We start from the raw sequence: 17,471 nt of genomic DNA, 5'->3' as shown, positions 1-17,471 counted from the left end.
AGATTGGAGAGATTTTATTTTCTCTTTAAAATTATTCACATGTTAATAAAATTAAAATTATAGATATTTCCTTTTATTAACCATGAAGAGATTTTTAAAGAGAAATTTTATTTTTTAAAATTTCCGGAAACAAATAAGGAAAGTTTTAATTGTTGATTGAAACTTGTCCAATTTGCTTCCTCTTGATGTGGCCGGCCATTAGAGTTTATTTGGGAAATTTTATTTTATTTTTCTCAAATAAATCATGTCAAGGAAATTAAGGAAATTTTATTGTAAATAAATTTCCTAATTTGCCTAGGCCAAGGAATATAAAAGAAGGGGTAGGGGTGCCTTCATGAGACACAACCTCTATTGTTTTCTCTCCCTTTTTCCTTGGTGTTGTGGCCGGCCATTACCCTCTCCCTCTCTTCCTCTTGTGGTGGCCGAATACTTCATCTTTCTTGGAGTTCTTGTGGTGGCCGGATACTACTTGGAGAAGAAGAAGAAGAAGGAGAGAAAGCTAGCATCTCTTGGAGCTTGGTTAGTATTTTGATTTTCTTCTTTGGTAAAGTTCTTCCTTTGTGGCCGAACCTTGCTTGGAGGAGAAGAAGGTAGTTGGTGGTTGGTGGTTTCTCGTCTCGGAAGATCGTTGCCCACACAACGTCTGAGGTTAGAAGAGGAATACGGTAGAAGATCAAGAGGTTTTTCTACAAGGTATAACTAGTAATTTCTATTTCCGCATCATGCTAGTTATTTATGAAAATAATACCAAATACAAGAGGCTTACGTTCTAGAATTTCGAATATATTTTTTCGAAGTTGTGTTCTTTTGTTTCTTTCTTTTCCTTTGTGATTTGATTGCTCTCTTTGGTTAACCTAAAGTTATTTTAGGAAATTAAATATTAGCTTTCTATTAAAGGTTTTGTCTAGTCGGTGGTGGTTGCTCCCATATCCAAGAAGGTCATGTGCCTCGCCACGTCAGTACTGGGAACCTTTTATGGAAATTAATATTTAATGGAATTAATAACTTAAGGAGACTTGGGTCGAACGTGTTAAGTTCCGCAGGAGATCCAAGTCAAAACCTAAAAGAACAAATAGATTAAGTTTTGGATCAAACGTGTTAAGTTCCGCAGGCGATCCAAAATTTAATTTAAAAGAACACATGGTAGCTAGGAAAAAGGTTCAGACCTTTGTACAAAATTTTTGTACAGTGGAACCTATAGGTTTTCCGAGTAGCAACCAACACCAGTGACTTACCTTACTTACCTGTCAGACGTCCGGTCAGCCCGTCGACCCGTCTGGACTTCTTGCCAAGCGTCCGGTCAGCCCGTCGACCTAGCTGGACTTCTCGCCAAGCGTCCGGTCAGCCCGTCGACCCGCTTGGACTTCTCGCCAGCTATCCGGTCAGCCCGTCGACCTAGCTGGACTTCGTGCCAGACATCTGGTCAGCCCGTCGACCTGTCTGGACTTCTCCTGCACACTCGATCAAAGTGTCAGACAACAACACAACTAACTTAACCTATTTGTCATTCATCAAAACCTGGGTTAGACCGTTAGTGCTACCCGCACCAACAATCTCCCCCTTTTTGATGGAATGACAACCTGGTTAAGTTAGTGAAAGCATATGTACGAAACATCATGCATTTGTGTGGTTTTAAAGTTAGTTTGTGTTTTTCAGATTGGTTTAGCTAACTTAACCACCTAACCCTTCTCCCCCTTTGGCATTCATCAAAAAAACAAGGGTAAATAATCATAGAGTAGAGTTACTTAAAACAATAACGCTTAATCTTGAAAAATAACTGAGTTTGGTTCAGGATTCAAGGACAAAAGTACAATTTTTAAATCCAAGAAACAATCAAGTTGACTGGGGGGAGTATAAAGATTTGAAAACTTTTAAGTTTAATTTTCAAACATAAGTGTATAAGGTCTAAATTTCAAGATTAAATTTTCAAAACAAGTTTCAACTTTGAAAACGCTTTTCAAACATAAGTTTTCAAAACCAAAATTTCAAAACTAAGTTTGAAAAATCTATTTTTCCAAACAAATTGAAATTTATTTTTCAACACTAAGTTTGTAAAAGATTCAAATTTCAAAAATCAAGTTTGTAAAACTAATGTTTTTGAGAAGCTTAGTTTGTAAAATAAGTTTTGTAAAATTTAACTTTCAAATCAAATTATCAAAACTAAGTAAAATCAAATGTTAAGAACTAGATTCAGGAACATTTCAAAGTAAGGTTAAATTAAATTTAAATCTTTACTTTTTAGAATATTTTGATAAAATTTGTTTTCCGAAATCAAATTGTTTGAAGTTTAAACGTACTAGATTCAAAACCATGGTTTAAAATACTTGAAAAGTTCAGTTTTCAAAGACTAGGTAAAAAGGATAAAAAGTTTGTGAATTAAGAAAATTTTCACAATTTTAAACAAGTTGTTTTTAAATTTTGATTTTCAAAGTTAAGTTTAAAATTTAATTTGAAAAACTAAAGTAGTTTTATTTCTCCCCCTGAATTTGATACTAAACGCTTACCAGCTGTCTAACCAATTAGGTACTAACTAACTATCAGAAGATAGTAGCTTTCACTTGGTTAGTCAGATTAAGTTAATTATGATCAGTCAGTGTTTGACTTGACTGATGAACTTTCATCTGATTAATATCTGAATTGTATTTAATGTCCAGACTTATGTTGATGCACTGAAATAAGCATCTTAAGTCCAGACAGTTGGCCTATGCATCTCACCCCTTTCTATGTTTATCAAACACAAGCAAGGTAAACCTAAGATGTTGGTGAGATGCTCAAGAACTAAACCTATGGGTACATGCTTTCTAAGGATTCAAAACTAGTCTAAGGCCGAAACTGTTTTCGAAAGTCTAAAAAATGGAAAGTTTGAAAACAAACAAGTTTAAAATTTTGAAAGTATTTTGAAATTTCCTAGTCTATTGAGCACATCCCTAATTGTCGTCGTAAGTTGCTAAATTCACTTTCAGGGAGTGGTTTATTTTTAAGTTTAAAATTTTGAAATTTTGAAATTAATTTTTAAGTTAAAATTTTGAAAATAATTTTTAAGTTTAAAATTTTGAAAATTTGAAATTAATTTTTAAGTTAAGATTTTGAAGTTAAAAATTTTGAAAATAATTTTTAAGTTAAAATTTTGAAAATAATTTTTAAGTTTAAAATTTTGAAATTTTGAAATTAATTTTTAAGCCTTATTCATCTCACCCGATCTATATTATCAATCAGGGAATCCTATGATTTTGTGAGATGAAATTAGATTTTTAATTATGGAGTTTTGGTTTAACGTGTGTTAGATTCAGATTTAGTTTTGGTTTCCACAAATAGGCATTTTTCGGATAAATTTCTAAGCTTGGTGAGTCACATGGACATCATTATAAGTAACCAACCTTTCGAAGTTTTCCGAATAGTCCTATCCACGGAACTTAGTACTAAATCTTGGTCTAACTGGTTAGGATTCGTTTAAGGGTAGCTTCGGTCAGTTCCACTTGGCCAAATGCACCAGATCGAAACCATATCTTTCTAGACATGCGATGCCCAAGTTTCCCTAACGTACTATCATCCAAAAATTTCACCAGTACCATGTTTCAAATTAAACTTGGTCTCTTTTTAACTAATCCTAATTACCCTGCCGGTTAGTTTGTTTTTTGTTACCCTGTCGGGTAGGTTAGTTTTGGAGGTGCCAGCTATTCTGGAGCCTCCCCCTGAATTATTGGCCATTAATTTAGATTTTGGGTTTGTGTCGATTCTTTTTATAGTTATAATCAACTTGGTGATAATCTAAATTTTGTTGAGTTTTGAATTTTGATTTTAATTTAGATTTATATTTTAGTTTTTGATCTGATTTATTCAAGTTTATATAATGTATTTTATCTTTAGGTATATAGAATTGATTAAGTCCTACTTGCGTGGTTAAGCACGCTTTCGGGACCCAAGCTTGTTTAGTTGCTTTGTGTTGGGTTAATAATGATTTAAAGGTTTTGTTTGAGTTTGACTTATATCCAAGTCCGGTTTTATTATAGCATGTCTTTTGGTTATTTAGAATTAAATCTAAATTTTTAGATCTTGTTGTGAATTTTTTCAACAATTCTTTTAACTTATTAATTTCATTTTTTAATGATAAATTCTCCTCCTCAAGTGTTCGATCTTGAGTTGGATTCGAATTTTTTAATTGTTCCTTGAGGTTTTGATTTTCCTCAAGAAGCGATTTATTTTTATTTTCCAATTTAACTAATTTTTTATTTAAACACGAGATAATTCTAAAGAATTTACGATTTAAGTTTAGGTATACCTCTTCGAAACCTTCAGAAACGAGTGCGGACTCGTGGCTCGATTCGGGTTCGGACCCGTGTTCCGATTCCTCTGATTCGTCTTCTGTTTCAGCTTCGCAAGCCATCAGCGCGAGGTGACTTTGGTGCTTTTACCTTTCTCCTTCTGATTCGTCTGAGGAGGAATCGTCCCATGTTGCTTTGAGGGCTTTCTTCTTTGTTGACTTTGGTTTGTCAAGTTTCAATCTTGGGCATTCGTTCTTGTAGTGCCCCTTTTTGTTACATCCGAAACATGTGACATTTCTTGAGTCGGCTGGCGAACTGATCTTCTGAAGATCCTGTTTGCTGAAGCTTCTCTTTTTCCTGGTGAACATTTTCCTTACCAGGTTCACCAGGTGTTCTTCGTCTTCAGAGTCTTGATCGGAATCTTCTTTAGATTCGGGCTTGTTCTTCTTTTCTTTAGAGGAACCTGCAAATAAAGCTACACCTTTCTCGACCCCGGCGTTAGTTTGCTCATGAAGTTCTAATTCACAAAAGAGTTCGTCCAATTTTAATTTAGATAAATTTTTTGAAATTTTGTAGGCATCTACGATTGATGCCCACAAATTGTTTCGCGGAAAAGCATTTAACGCGTACCTGATTAAGTCTCGGTTCTCCATTTGGTGGCCTATCGCGTGGAGACCGTTGAGGATATCTTTGACCCTCGCGTGGAGCTGACTTGCCGTTTCTCCTTCCTGCATTTTTATATTAAAAATTTTATTTAACAGCAAATCTCTTTTTGTTACCTTCGCGTCGCTTGTTCCTTCGTGCAGCTCGATCAGTTTATCCCAAAGCTCCTTAGCGTTTTGATGCGGTCCGACCCGGTTCAGTTCTTCTCGTGTTAGTCCGCAGTGTAGAGTATTGATGGCTTTGTTTTCAATTGATGCCTTTTTCTTTATATCATTTGTCCAGTCTTCAGGATCTACTATATTCCCGGAGTTGTCTACTGGAATTTTGTAAGCCCTTGTGACGCTCATCCATTGGTCGTAGTCTGTCTTCATGTAGACCTCCATTCTCCTCTTCCAGTACGAAAAGTCATCCCCGTTGAATAGGGGAGGACGTATCATGCTCAAGCCTTCTTGTTGAGACATCTTATCCTGCACACACTAAATTAATAAAAATTCCAAGACTTCGTCTTGGATTAGCGATCGGGAGAAATAGAAACTCTAGGTTGGTGTTGTACCAATTTAGATTTTAAATGCAACGAAAAAATCTTCCAAAAGATAATAATATCAGTTTGGAATTGTTAAAAAATGATTTCACCCCCTGGATTGGTGGTTGCACCAAATCGAGGCACCGCTCCGATACCACTTGTAAGACCGTTGAATTCGATAGAGGGGTGAATATCGATTCAAAATCTCGAGCGGAAAAGTAAAGCAGTAAAGAGATGAACACTGTTGATTTTTACTTCTCGGAGCCCGTGACGACTCCTACTCAAGGCCCGTACTCCTTGAGTACTTTCGTTGGGCAATTCACTAGCAATTCGGATAATTACAATTTACGTACAAATATTGCTAATGAAAAAGAAAGAAAACAAAGCTAACCGACAAACAATGAATTAAAAAGAGAGCCGGAGTGAGTCGTCGGAGCTTTGTGAACGTTGTTGGAGCGCAGAGCAGCAGAGTGATTGGACTCAGAGTTCTCAGAAGACTGATGTTAAGAAGCTCCTGCCTGGGGCTTCTTTTATATGCTGCTCCGGGCGCCTGGATCCCTTCCGGGCGCCTGGAATGTGACGTAACACTCCCAACCAGCATGCTCCAAGTGTCAACGTCGTCCTGGGGATAAAATTTGCCTCCGGGCGCCCGGAGCCATTCCGGGCGCCCGGACCCTCACTGTTCCCTACCTGCAAAACAGTGTTAGTCCGAGGCAAATAAACCCTGCAGCACAGTTGGTTAGCACATTTTTACAGATACGTTAGGTAATAAAAATTAGCATCAAGAGTATGACTTAGATTCCGTCTTTCCGAGACCGGAATCTAGTCACGATCTCGACTTAGATATCCGAAATGGATCTAAGCCGGATCAACGCCTAATGTTCCCTTCCCGGGAACACGTCCTCGCAGACTCCTCCGACTTACCTTACTTACCGCCAGACGTCCGGCCCGTCGACCTCGGACTTCTTAAGCGTCCGGCCACCGTCGACCCGCTTGACTTCTCGCCACCTATCCGGTCAGCCCGTCGACCTAGCCGACTTCTCGCCAAGCGTCCGGTCGACCCGCTTGGACTTCTCGCCAGCTATCCGGTCAGCCCGTCGACCTAGCTGGACTTCGTGCCAGACATCTGGTCAGCCCGTCGACCTGTCTGGACTTCTCCTGCACACTCGATCAAAGTGTCAGACAACAACACAACTAACTTAACCTATTTGTCATTCATCAAAACCTGGGTTAGACCGTTAGTGCTACCCGCACCAACAGACGCCAAATTGATCCTGTCTGAATGAAAGAAGCTGGAAAGCCGGGGAAAGGGTGACTACTGACGGGATGAATGTTGGTTGCTACTAGGAATATCGTACTGGTTCCCCTATACAAAAATTTTGTATAAGTCCTGAACTTTTCCTAACAACTTATTGTGTTCTTTAGAAATTAAATTCAGAATCGCAAATAGAACTTAACATTATTGATTCCAAATTTAACTTATCTGTTCTTAGAGGTTTAGACTTTGATCGCAAACGATACTTAACATTATAGATCCAAATCCACCCGTGTTACAAATTCAATTAAATATTTATTTCGGAAATCAGCTCCCAGGTCAAACATGGTGAGGCACTTGACCTTCTTGGGTATGGGAACATCCACCACTGCCACGACAAAGCCTCTTAACAAAATTCAATATTTAATTTCCTTATAGTAACCCTAGGTTTAACCAAAAGGAACAATCGAATCACAAGATCGGAAAAAAAAAACAAAAGAACACAAACTCGAATCACAAATTTGAAACCTAGAATTATATGCCTCTTGTGTTTGGTATTTCAAAATCTATACAAAGAAAACTAGTATGATGCGGAATAGAATTACTAGTTATACTTTTCTTTGTAAGTAACAACCTCTTGATCTTCTATCGTATTTCTCTTCTTATCTCGGACGTCGTGTGGGTGACGATCTACCGAGACAAGAACCACCCAATCTTCCTTCTTCTCCAAGCAAGTTTCGGCCACCACAAGAACTCCAAGAGAAGATGAGGTTCGGCCACCACCACCAAGCTCCAAGGGATGCAAGAAACAAAGTCTCCTATCTCTCCTTCTTCTCCAAGCAAAATCCGGCCACCACAAGAACTCCAAGAAGATGATGCCGCCGGCCACTTGAGAAGAAGAATAGGGGAAGAGGATGAAGAGAAGAGCCGGCCACCACAAGGAAGAAAAGAGAGGAACACTAGATGATATGTTATTGTAAGGTGAGGCATCTCTACCATCTCTTTTATATTCCTTGGCCTTAACAAATAAGGAAAATTTAAATAAAACCTTCCTTATCCTCTTTGCCAATGAAAGGAAAATTTAATTAAAATTTCCTTTCTTGTTTTTATTTGGCCGGCCACCTCAACATCCTCCATATAAGGAAAGTTTTAAATAAAAATTAAAACTTCCTAATTATTTCTGAAAATTTTAAAATAAAAATTTCTCCTTTAAAAATTCCCTTCATGGTTGGTTATAAAATGAAACTTTTATAAATTAAAATCTCTCTATTAAAACATGGGGATGATTTACAAAAAGGAAAGTTTTCTCTAAAATTAAAATCTTCCTTTTAACTACAAATAAGGAAAGATATCTTTCTCTTAATATTTTGTAGAAAGCTATAAAAGGAAAGATTTAATTTTAAAATTCTCTTTTAAAATCATGAGAGTGGTTTCATAAAAGGAAAGTTTTATCAAAAATTAAAATCTTCATTTTAACTACAAATAAGGAAAGATATCAAACATTTCACTAAATCTTTTGTAGAAAGCTATACAAGGAAAGATTTAAATTTTAAACTCTCTTTTAAAACCATGACTTCCACATAAGAAAGATTTTTAAAAAAATAAAAACCTTTTAATTTATTGTGGCCGACCACACCAAGCTTGGGTTCAAGCTAGGGCCGGCCACACCTTGGATCCAACTCACCTTGGTTTGGCCGACCCTAGCTTGGGCTCCAAGCTAGGCTTGGCCTGCCACCTTAAGGTGGGTATAGGTGGGTATAATACTTTATAATTAAGAGACTACGATAGGGGCCGAGAGGAGGAATTGATTTTGGTCTCCCGATGAAATTAAGCTTCCCATGTTCGCCTTGAACACCCAACTTAATTTCATCAATAATAATTCATACCACTAAAGAATTATTATTGAACTACCGCACCAATCCTAAATTACATTTTGGGCTTCTTTTTATCATGAGTGTGTTAATCTCCCTGTGTTTAAGATGTCGAATGTCCACTAATTAAGTGAGTTACTGACAACTCACTTTAATTAATATCTTAGTCCAAGAGTAGTACCACTTAACCTTATTGTCGTGTCGGATTAAGTCCACCTGCAGGGTTTAACATGACAATCCTTATGAGCTCCTCTTGGGGACATTATCAACCTACATTACTAGGACACAGTTTCATTCTATAATCAACAACACACCATATAAGTAATACCATTTCCCAACTTATCGGGTCTATTGATTTATCGAACTAAATTGCATCCTTTGATAAATCAAATAAATGAATATTAAGTATATGTGCTTGTTATTATATCATGATTAAAAGCACACACTTCTATAATAACAAAGGTCTTATTTTTTTATTTATTCAGTATAAAAAGAACTTACCTTAAATGGTCCAGCTCAATACACTCTGAGTGTACTAGTGTAATTTTATAGTCAAGATAAACTAATACCAAATTACACTATGACTATTCCAATGGTTTGTTCCTATCCATCTTAGTCGTGAGCAACTGTTTATAATTTATAAAAAAACTGATAACATGATCTTCTGTGTGTGACACCACACACCATGTTATCTACAATATAAATTAATTGAACAACTACACTTAGCTTATAAATGTAAATATTTGATCAATATTATTCTTATTTCTAAGTAAATGTTTATACAAAAAGCTAGACTTTTAGTATACATTCCAACAATGAAGACCTCAATCCTACGGAACAAAACCAAACTAGGGAAGGGGTCCCTGACATTGACCCTCCGACACTTAAGTTAGAATCAGGAAGAGAAAATGAGTATTTGAGAAATAGATGAATCTTGCCTTTCCTCATACCTGGTGTATCCTTTTATACCTTTCTTTGTGATCGTTTATCTGCCCTTATTTAATGATATTAATTGTCAGAGGAAGACTTATTTGTCTTGACTTTTGTGTATTAATGTTAAATGGAGTGTTCTTCTTAGTCTTGACTTCTTCATATTTAATGATGATAGATGGAGTGTTCTCTTTTATTTTCTCATCATCTTCTCCTGTATAGTGTCATTCTTGCGCCGGACAGGTGGTCCGAGCAGCTCGCTTTCCTATTGGATAGGCTGTCCGAGCGCCTCGTTTCCTGCCGACCAAAATAACCAACTACGAGTTGTCCATTCGTCTGACCGGCCGTGTGATCGACTCGGCCACTTATTTGTCGACTGGGATAACTAGACAACCACCTTTGGCCGAGGCTCTTTTTGTAAGCCTCGACGTTGACCACTTTGACTTTGACCGATACGGTGTCAATTAACCCGTGACAAGTAGACTCCCTTTTATCGCCACATCAGTTATAAAATAGTGATTTTTTAAAAATATATTTTGCATATGTAAATCATGAATTAATGACCGCATCTAATTTCTGTGAAGATTTAAATGCTAATTGATGCAGAAATAAAGGGGGTCCGTCCGGCGCACGTCAAATGTCGAGGTGGAGATTAAAGTCAAGATGATCAATACTAACATATCAAAATGTTCGCTTACAGTATTCGAGTGGAGGTTGACTATAACAATCGGTCAGAATAATCAATATCTGATCAGCAAAAAAACTTCTCCGAATGGTGATGTGGCTGCTGTGTTGGAAGAGTGGAGGTTGACTATAACAATCGGTCAGAGTAATCAATATCTGATCGGCAAAAAACTTGTCCGAATGGTGATGTGACTGCTGTGTTGGAAAAGGAAGGAAAGGATTAACTAGCTATTTTATCTTATTACTTGGAATAAATAGAAAAGGAAAGAAAATTAATCTTATTCGGTTATTTTATTTTATTTTCAACCTGCAAGAGAAAATATAGTTTAAGATTTAATAATCAAAACAAGCAAGCCATAATATTTCCTTCCTTTTCAATTTCATCCAATAAACTACTTTCTTTTTGTCAATTTTTTTTAAAAAATTTTCCCTTTATTCTTAATTTAAGGAGAAGATAAAACAACAAATAGGGAATGGGGGAAGTAGCTTAAGAGAATCATCTGACCTCCAAGTTTTCATCTCAATTTTCTACTTTAGAAATGGTGTCTTATACTTGTATTATGGTAGTCGTTCCGCTCGGGCTTCTCTTTTACATTCTACAGTGGATTCATGAGACGGAGAAAACTCATTCGGTTAACTACGCCATGGTCTTTGCGCTCTTCATCATCTTGCCCTTTCTCATCGTTGCGAGCATCATTATGACTTCATCATCTCTTCTTGACAATCGCCAAACAAGTGGATGATGGCAATCAAGAAGAAGACCCATACAAATTATGTTGGAAGTGCTCATGGTTTGTATACTTCTTCATTTTTTTTTTTGTTTCTCACATGGGCTTTCATTATGTATTATCTAAACATGATGAGTTTAATAGGTAATATATTGTCGTTGTTGGTTTACTTCGCGTGTGCTTTTATTTTTGTGGAATTTTAAAAAGGAAAAGAATATCTTACTATCATTATGTTGCATAAAATATGAGTATAGGATTGGAGGATGTCAACTAGCTAAACTAGAGAAAATTATTGCTAAGGTTATACTATCATCACCTAAGTGCCCTAAACTAAATGATTAAAAAATAATAATAGCATAATTTCAAATAATCAAGTTTTTCTTCTTAGATAAACAGATATGTAATATTTACATAATGGAAGGAAAAATAGTTTACACTGTAATGAGCAAAACAAGTATGTGATAATATCGTCAATTGTTAAGTCTTTAACATAAATAATATCCTAAAAATAAAATCATGCAATAACATAAATCTTAATGACCAGATTCAACTAAAAAATTAATTAGACATTATTAAATACGCATAGCTCTCAATAATGAGGAGATTAAAATAGGAGACACCACCCTCAAGGTTTGATTCAAGGAATGAATAGAATTCAGGCGATCTTAATTTAAAGAGGATAGAACTAGTTTGAGTTCTGTGATGATCCCTTGGTTGGTTTATGTGATCTAAAGTGTTCCTCCTTTCATTGTATAATGCAATCACTTTTATTGGATTGTGTTTTTTTCTGCTTAATAAATACAAAGTCAACAACTGAGGAGATACTACTTGTCACTATAGGCTTGATTCGAGGAATGACCGATAGTCACCTTTTCAAGAAGGAAGAGTAAATCTAACAGGCTAGATGCCAGCTAGAATGACATTTTAACTGATCAAATTCTAACTATTTAACACTAAAATTTTAATGGTTAAAATCTGACCAGCTAGAATGTCATTCTAAGCTGATCAGATTCTAACTATTTAGTACTGTCCAATTATTAAAGGAGGTGGAAAGGGAGATGCTATATGATGATCCTCAATAAAAGAAGTGATTGAGTTCCGAAATCCATCAGATTAATTTATCATTGCCACTTACTTTTTTCATTGAGATGGCTGTCCTGCAGCTCCATGTTCCGCTCTGGTAATGGTGCAACACTCAGCAGCCCTAATCATAGAAATCTTACCTTAACTAATCACCCAAATCCACCCTCCCATGCAGCTGCAATTAATTTGTTCCAAAACAGAAGAATTGATATGTACAATTGCTCTCTAATTAATGTTCAAGTTCAATAGTGATTGGTGCACTACATCCATCCACAACTCATGATTACCTCTTGAAAAATGCTATTCAAGTTAAAATAATATGATGGCACCAGGTTGTTTGATGAGAATTATGACTTGGGAGAAGTTTAAGTGAGTTCATTTTTGGTAGTTTATATGCTAGAGGTATTTTTGATGAGATGGAGATTGAATTTGTGAGTTCTGACCTCTTTAGCACGATTGTAGATACTAATATACCTTCAAAAACTTCTATTATTTATCACCTGTTTGTTTTCCATTTCATTGTAACTAACTCAACGACAAAGGCAAGAATAAAGCACATTAAAGTATCAATCACAAAACAAGAACAAAAAACGAAGGCGAGAATAAAGCAAAGATCAAGTAGAATCATGTGATGGATTGAACAGCTCTATCGAAGTTATCTTTGGCTGCTGCTAGGCGTTTAGGAAGCATATTGTCCGGATGTGACAGCTTCAGCTGACTGCATGATCAAAGAATAAGGGAATGAACAAGTGACCTGAAGCTGGGTGATTTGGTAAATGGGTCTGATTTGCTCGAAAGTAATATATACTTTGAATTTAATAAATGGATATGATTGCTTAAAAGTATTAACACAAACACAAGATTTATCTTTAACTAGTAGTATCTTAAGAAATCTGTCAAAGCTTATCGATCATCACTAGGCCTGCAAGTCAAGACAAAGCAGCTCATCAATAGGCCACAGGAAGTGCCAGAGATGCAATTCTCGAATCCTTTGGAAGAGATTGCAGTTCAATTTAGTGAACATTGCTGGTGTCAGATACTATAAATGAGAACTTATAGTATGACAGTTTAACCTTCAAGTGACTGCTTCAATAGTGAACAGTTACTATTCAAGCTACAATTATCTCTAAGATTTAGGATCAACACAAATTAAGAAAACAAGCTTCAGATAGTAGGCATTATATACTAGGAGTGGGTTGAATTTACATTGGAGATTTATGACTCCAACCAATATCTGGATCAGAGAGGTATTTACTAGTAATTGAGTTTATAGAAAATAATCTACTTGTTTCTATCCCTTGTCAAACAAAAAAATAACTTCGTAATTGTGATGGTAACAGTTGGGAAATGACCACTTTTATTTTACTCAAACAAAGTTAATTACCCCACATACTTGAAAACCACCCCGCATGTTTAATCACCACTTCGTGACTATCAAATTTTGTCATGTTCTTGTTAGTCAAGCCATCCAAATTGAACATTCAAGTTTATACACTCACTGTTCTGAACAAACATAAATTAGATCTTATCTCAAGGTATTAGATACTGAACATTTTGTTTGTATACATCCTCTAAGCCTTAAGGATTGGGTAATCGTTTGACTGTGACAACATTAGTCCCCCAAAAACAATGCCTTTATATGCTAGAATTTCTTTAATATTGTCTTTGTTAGCAGCCCCCCAACCAGTGTAGACATGACACAGACCTGGTAGTGTATCATGTACTGGAAACATATATCTACTTGACCCCACATTGCCACTAATAGAAAATGATATGTTGTGCATCTAGATTAGTACCTAGGTAAGTTATTCATATCCAAATCTGAGAAACATAGAATATGGTTAGAGAAAACAGTGTCATGCTTACTTGAGAAATCTTGTGGAAGGCTTGCTAAGGTGAAGACTGCATACAACAAGGTTGACCAAGGTCTCTGCATCCTTTGCATCCTGAAATCAAAATTCTCATGTTCATCTATTGTATAGCTTGCAATGGAATTTAGAATGACATCCATGAAAATATAACTGACAAAGTGCTTGATTGACAGAGGCGAATAAACATATTTTCAAATCTACCTTGTTTAGTGCTTCAAGCAGTAAGGACTCAGCTTCATCAAATCGCCCCATGTGAATACAACAAACAGCCTTACCATTTAAAACCATTCCATATTTCTCAGAGAAGTCTTGGAAAATTAGATAAGCCTCCTGTATCTTAGAACCACCCTGAAACAGAAAATAATTAGGTGAACTCATGAAAGCTGAATATCAAAATTTGCTGCAATCATTAATTACTAGGCTTACCACAGCCAAATCTAACCATGCATTTGCAAGTTGTGTCAGTGAATGATCCTCATCAATTTGTTGCATGATTTTAAGTTGTTTCTCTGCATAGTTGGCCTATGTATCTTAATGAATAACTGAAGATTCAGTGCATGGCTGCAAAAGGCATTAAAACCCAACAGTACTTCAGAAACCATTAACAGTTAGCTATAATAAAGAAGTTGCATTGAACTTTATGGCCACCTTTATCCAATGTTACTTAGCTGTTCTACTGTTTTATAAAAGGATTGTCTGGTGAAAATAATTACAGATCTCACCTACATATAATTAGATTCTTTAGCATTCTAAAACTTTAATCTTCGGGAACATATGAAAGTAAAAAAACCGTCATATATTTATTATGAATCATATACAAACAAGGGCATCCAGTTGTCACAGCCAAATATGTGTTAGAACCCAAAAAAATCTATATAAAAAAGGAAACTCACTATACTTAAAGTTGAAGGAACTTTATAAGAAGCAGACATTTTAGATACAAATAGTAAATGGATCAGTAAATTTTCATGAACAAAGCATGCAATTTCAAGAAAATCACCATCAAGCAGATTTGCCAAGAAGTTTTAGTTTTTGGGTGAAATATAAAAGAGAACATAAACCACAGGTATAAAATTCATACTAAGAACCAAATAATACAAGATAAGCACATCTTTAGCTTTGATGAAAGTGGTCACTCACAGTTCGATTGTTCCACCAGCATTGGTATGTTTGAGTGCCCCATTGTAGTCTTGTTGGTCCATGTATATGATTCCAGCAACCAAACAAAGGTCAGGATTGTTTCCTATTGCAGCATCGCTTAACCACTCCTAGATACTCGAAATAGCAGCTTCCTAGATAACAAAAATAAGATACAATGAGAATCCATTAGGGTATATTTATCACGATGAAGCATACAAAAATAATGAAATAGCTTAATCCCCATATACTGAGAAATCCCTGAACCTTAAAATACATTTTGTATCCCCAATTTAATCAATTGTAAAAAAAAGGTTAGTCACTTGTCCCTTGATATAAGAGATTAAATCCAGATGCTTAAAAGCTTGAGATTACAAACCTGTGCCAAACAAAAGGAAAATTTTGCTGCTACCTTTTTGAACTGCTTCAACAACATCATTGACTAGTTATTCTTCCCTATGAATCTCATCCTTGTTTCAAAACATTTCTAAATCATTATCTCTATTTCTATTGTCAACCATTCTTCTTCCTGCCTATTAATTCAAACATATGGAAATAATGACTTGTTTACAAAAGAAAGTATTCATGGAGAAAACTTTGGATTTCCAACATTTGTGGATTTTCAACAAATAAGAGACCACATAAAAAAATAATATTCATCAAATTTAAATAGATAGTTCAAAAGTATAAGGTTAGTTGCTAAAAAGATTATAATCAGGATGAATTTTATCAATCATTGAGTACTTTTAATTTGACGTATCTATAACATCCTATCAAAATTAGAACAAATATATACAGCTAGCTTTTTCATCCATAAACCTTTAGATTATAATGTCAAAATTAAATATTGTATTTTTAATTAAAATAATAACTATAATGATTCAAGTTCCTCATTCCACTAAACAAATAGGGGTGGAAAACTACAAAAAATTCGATATACCATCCATATTGTACCGAAATATATCGACCATACCGATTTAACGGTATACCAAAAATTTTGGTACCGTATTATATAGTACCAAATTTTTTGATATCGGTATTAGCATGAGATTTATATTGAAATTTTTAGTATACCATATCAATACTGAAAATTTACTATAAATGGTATAAATTTATACTGTACGGAAATTTTGATATACCGAAAATTATTGTGTATACCAAAATTTCGGTACGATATCGGTATAAAATTTTTTTATATTGAAATTTTCGGAATGGTATACGATATGTAGTTTAGGGTTCGATATACCTTACCGAACCACCACAATGTTCCCTTTTGATATTATCATGACTAAAATACCTTGTATTAACATCAAGTTCATATGTCAACTTCATTGGGAAACAATAATTTGGTTCTATTTGCAGTAGAATTCTATCTTTTACTTTAATAAAAGTAGAGATATAGTCAATCTAGTCAATTATTTGGTGTCCATATTTAAAGTTCATTCATGATTAAGATCCAAAATCATGGAGAATATACTCATGAAATCTCTCAATACTTGTTAATACATGTTTATGAGAGAAATCAGTAACTATATCTCAAGTTGAGCATAATCTGACAACAGAAAAAAATAAAAGAAAAGGTCCTCTGTTTGCCAATTAAAATTTAGATTTGGAATTTCAATCTGAAAGAACAAAAAAGAAGAATATCAAGACTACTTTGAGGCTCAAACTTTCTGGATCGAAGGATGTTGAGAATGTCTCAAAAATCTAGCCCATCCAATTCAAGATCAGATCTCCACATAAGAAGAAATGAATTGAAAAACTCAAACTTTACTTTCTGATAGGTAAAGAGCAAGCACTTCGACAGCTTGGAGAGCCGTAGGAACTGACGAATCGATCTCATTTATGACAAACCGCAAAAAAAAACGGAGATGCAGTCAGAGATCCAAAATCTTTGGAAAAATAAGAACAAATCCAAAGGAAAAGAACAAGCAAGCATCAGAAGGGGAAGCAAACCTGACAATATTCGAGGGCGATGACGTCGCTCTCGAGGGCGTCGTCGGCAGGGAGGTTTGGAATGTCGCTACTGTTGATGGAGGATTGATAATCACCCAAGTAAAAGCTATTCCGGAGTGCGAATAGGAGATCGGGAGTGGCCGCCATCACCGTCGCCTCGTAGTAGAATTGTCGACGAAAGCTGAGATCGGAGATACAGGGAAGCTCAGACGAGTTCGCTACTGCTCCGGCCCTTTCGATTATGGAATATTACTAGCAACGGCCCAGTTCATGATCCGTTTAGTACTCTATATAGGCAACGGCCCAATTACAAGACAACGGCCCAGATAATATTTTCATCATGTTTGTATAATTCAATTATTTGCATGAGAAATACTTGTTAACGTAATTCTCTGAAAATTCTGTTTTTTAATAAATTATTATGGTATTTATTAAAATGTTGATTATGATGTAACTTTTTTCTTTAAAAATGTAATATATTTTATGGAAGATGGTTGGTGTAATGGTA

General features: G+C 35.4%; 1 pseudogene; it reads right to left on the bottom strand.

Annotated features, from left to right (window-relative positions):
• Window positions 1-12,483: 12,483 nt before the first annotated feature.
• LOC121989653 lies at window positions 12,484-17,225 on the bottom strand (annotated as a pseudogene).
• Between the last annotated feature and the right edge of the window lie 246 nt (window positions 17,226-17,471).

Source organism: Zingiber officinale, chromosome 6B, assembly GCF_018446385.1.
Source record: "Zingiber officinale cultivar Zhangliang chromosome 6B, Zo_v1.1, whole genome shotgun sequence".
NCBI classification, from domain to species: domain Eukaryota; kingdom Viridiplantae; phylum Streptophyta; class Magnoliopsida; order Zingiberales; family Zingiberaceae; genus Zingiber; species Zingiber officinale.
This window is presented reverse-complemented; position numbering and strand designations above follow the sequence as displayed.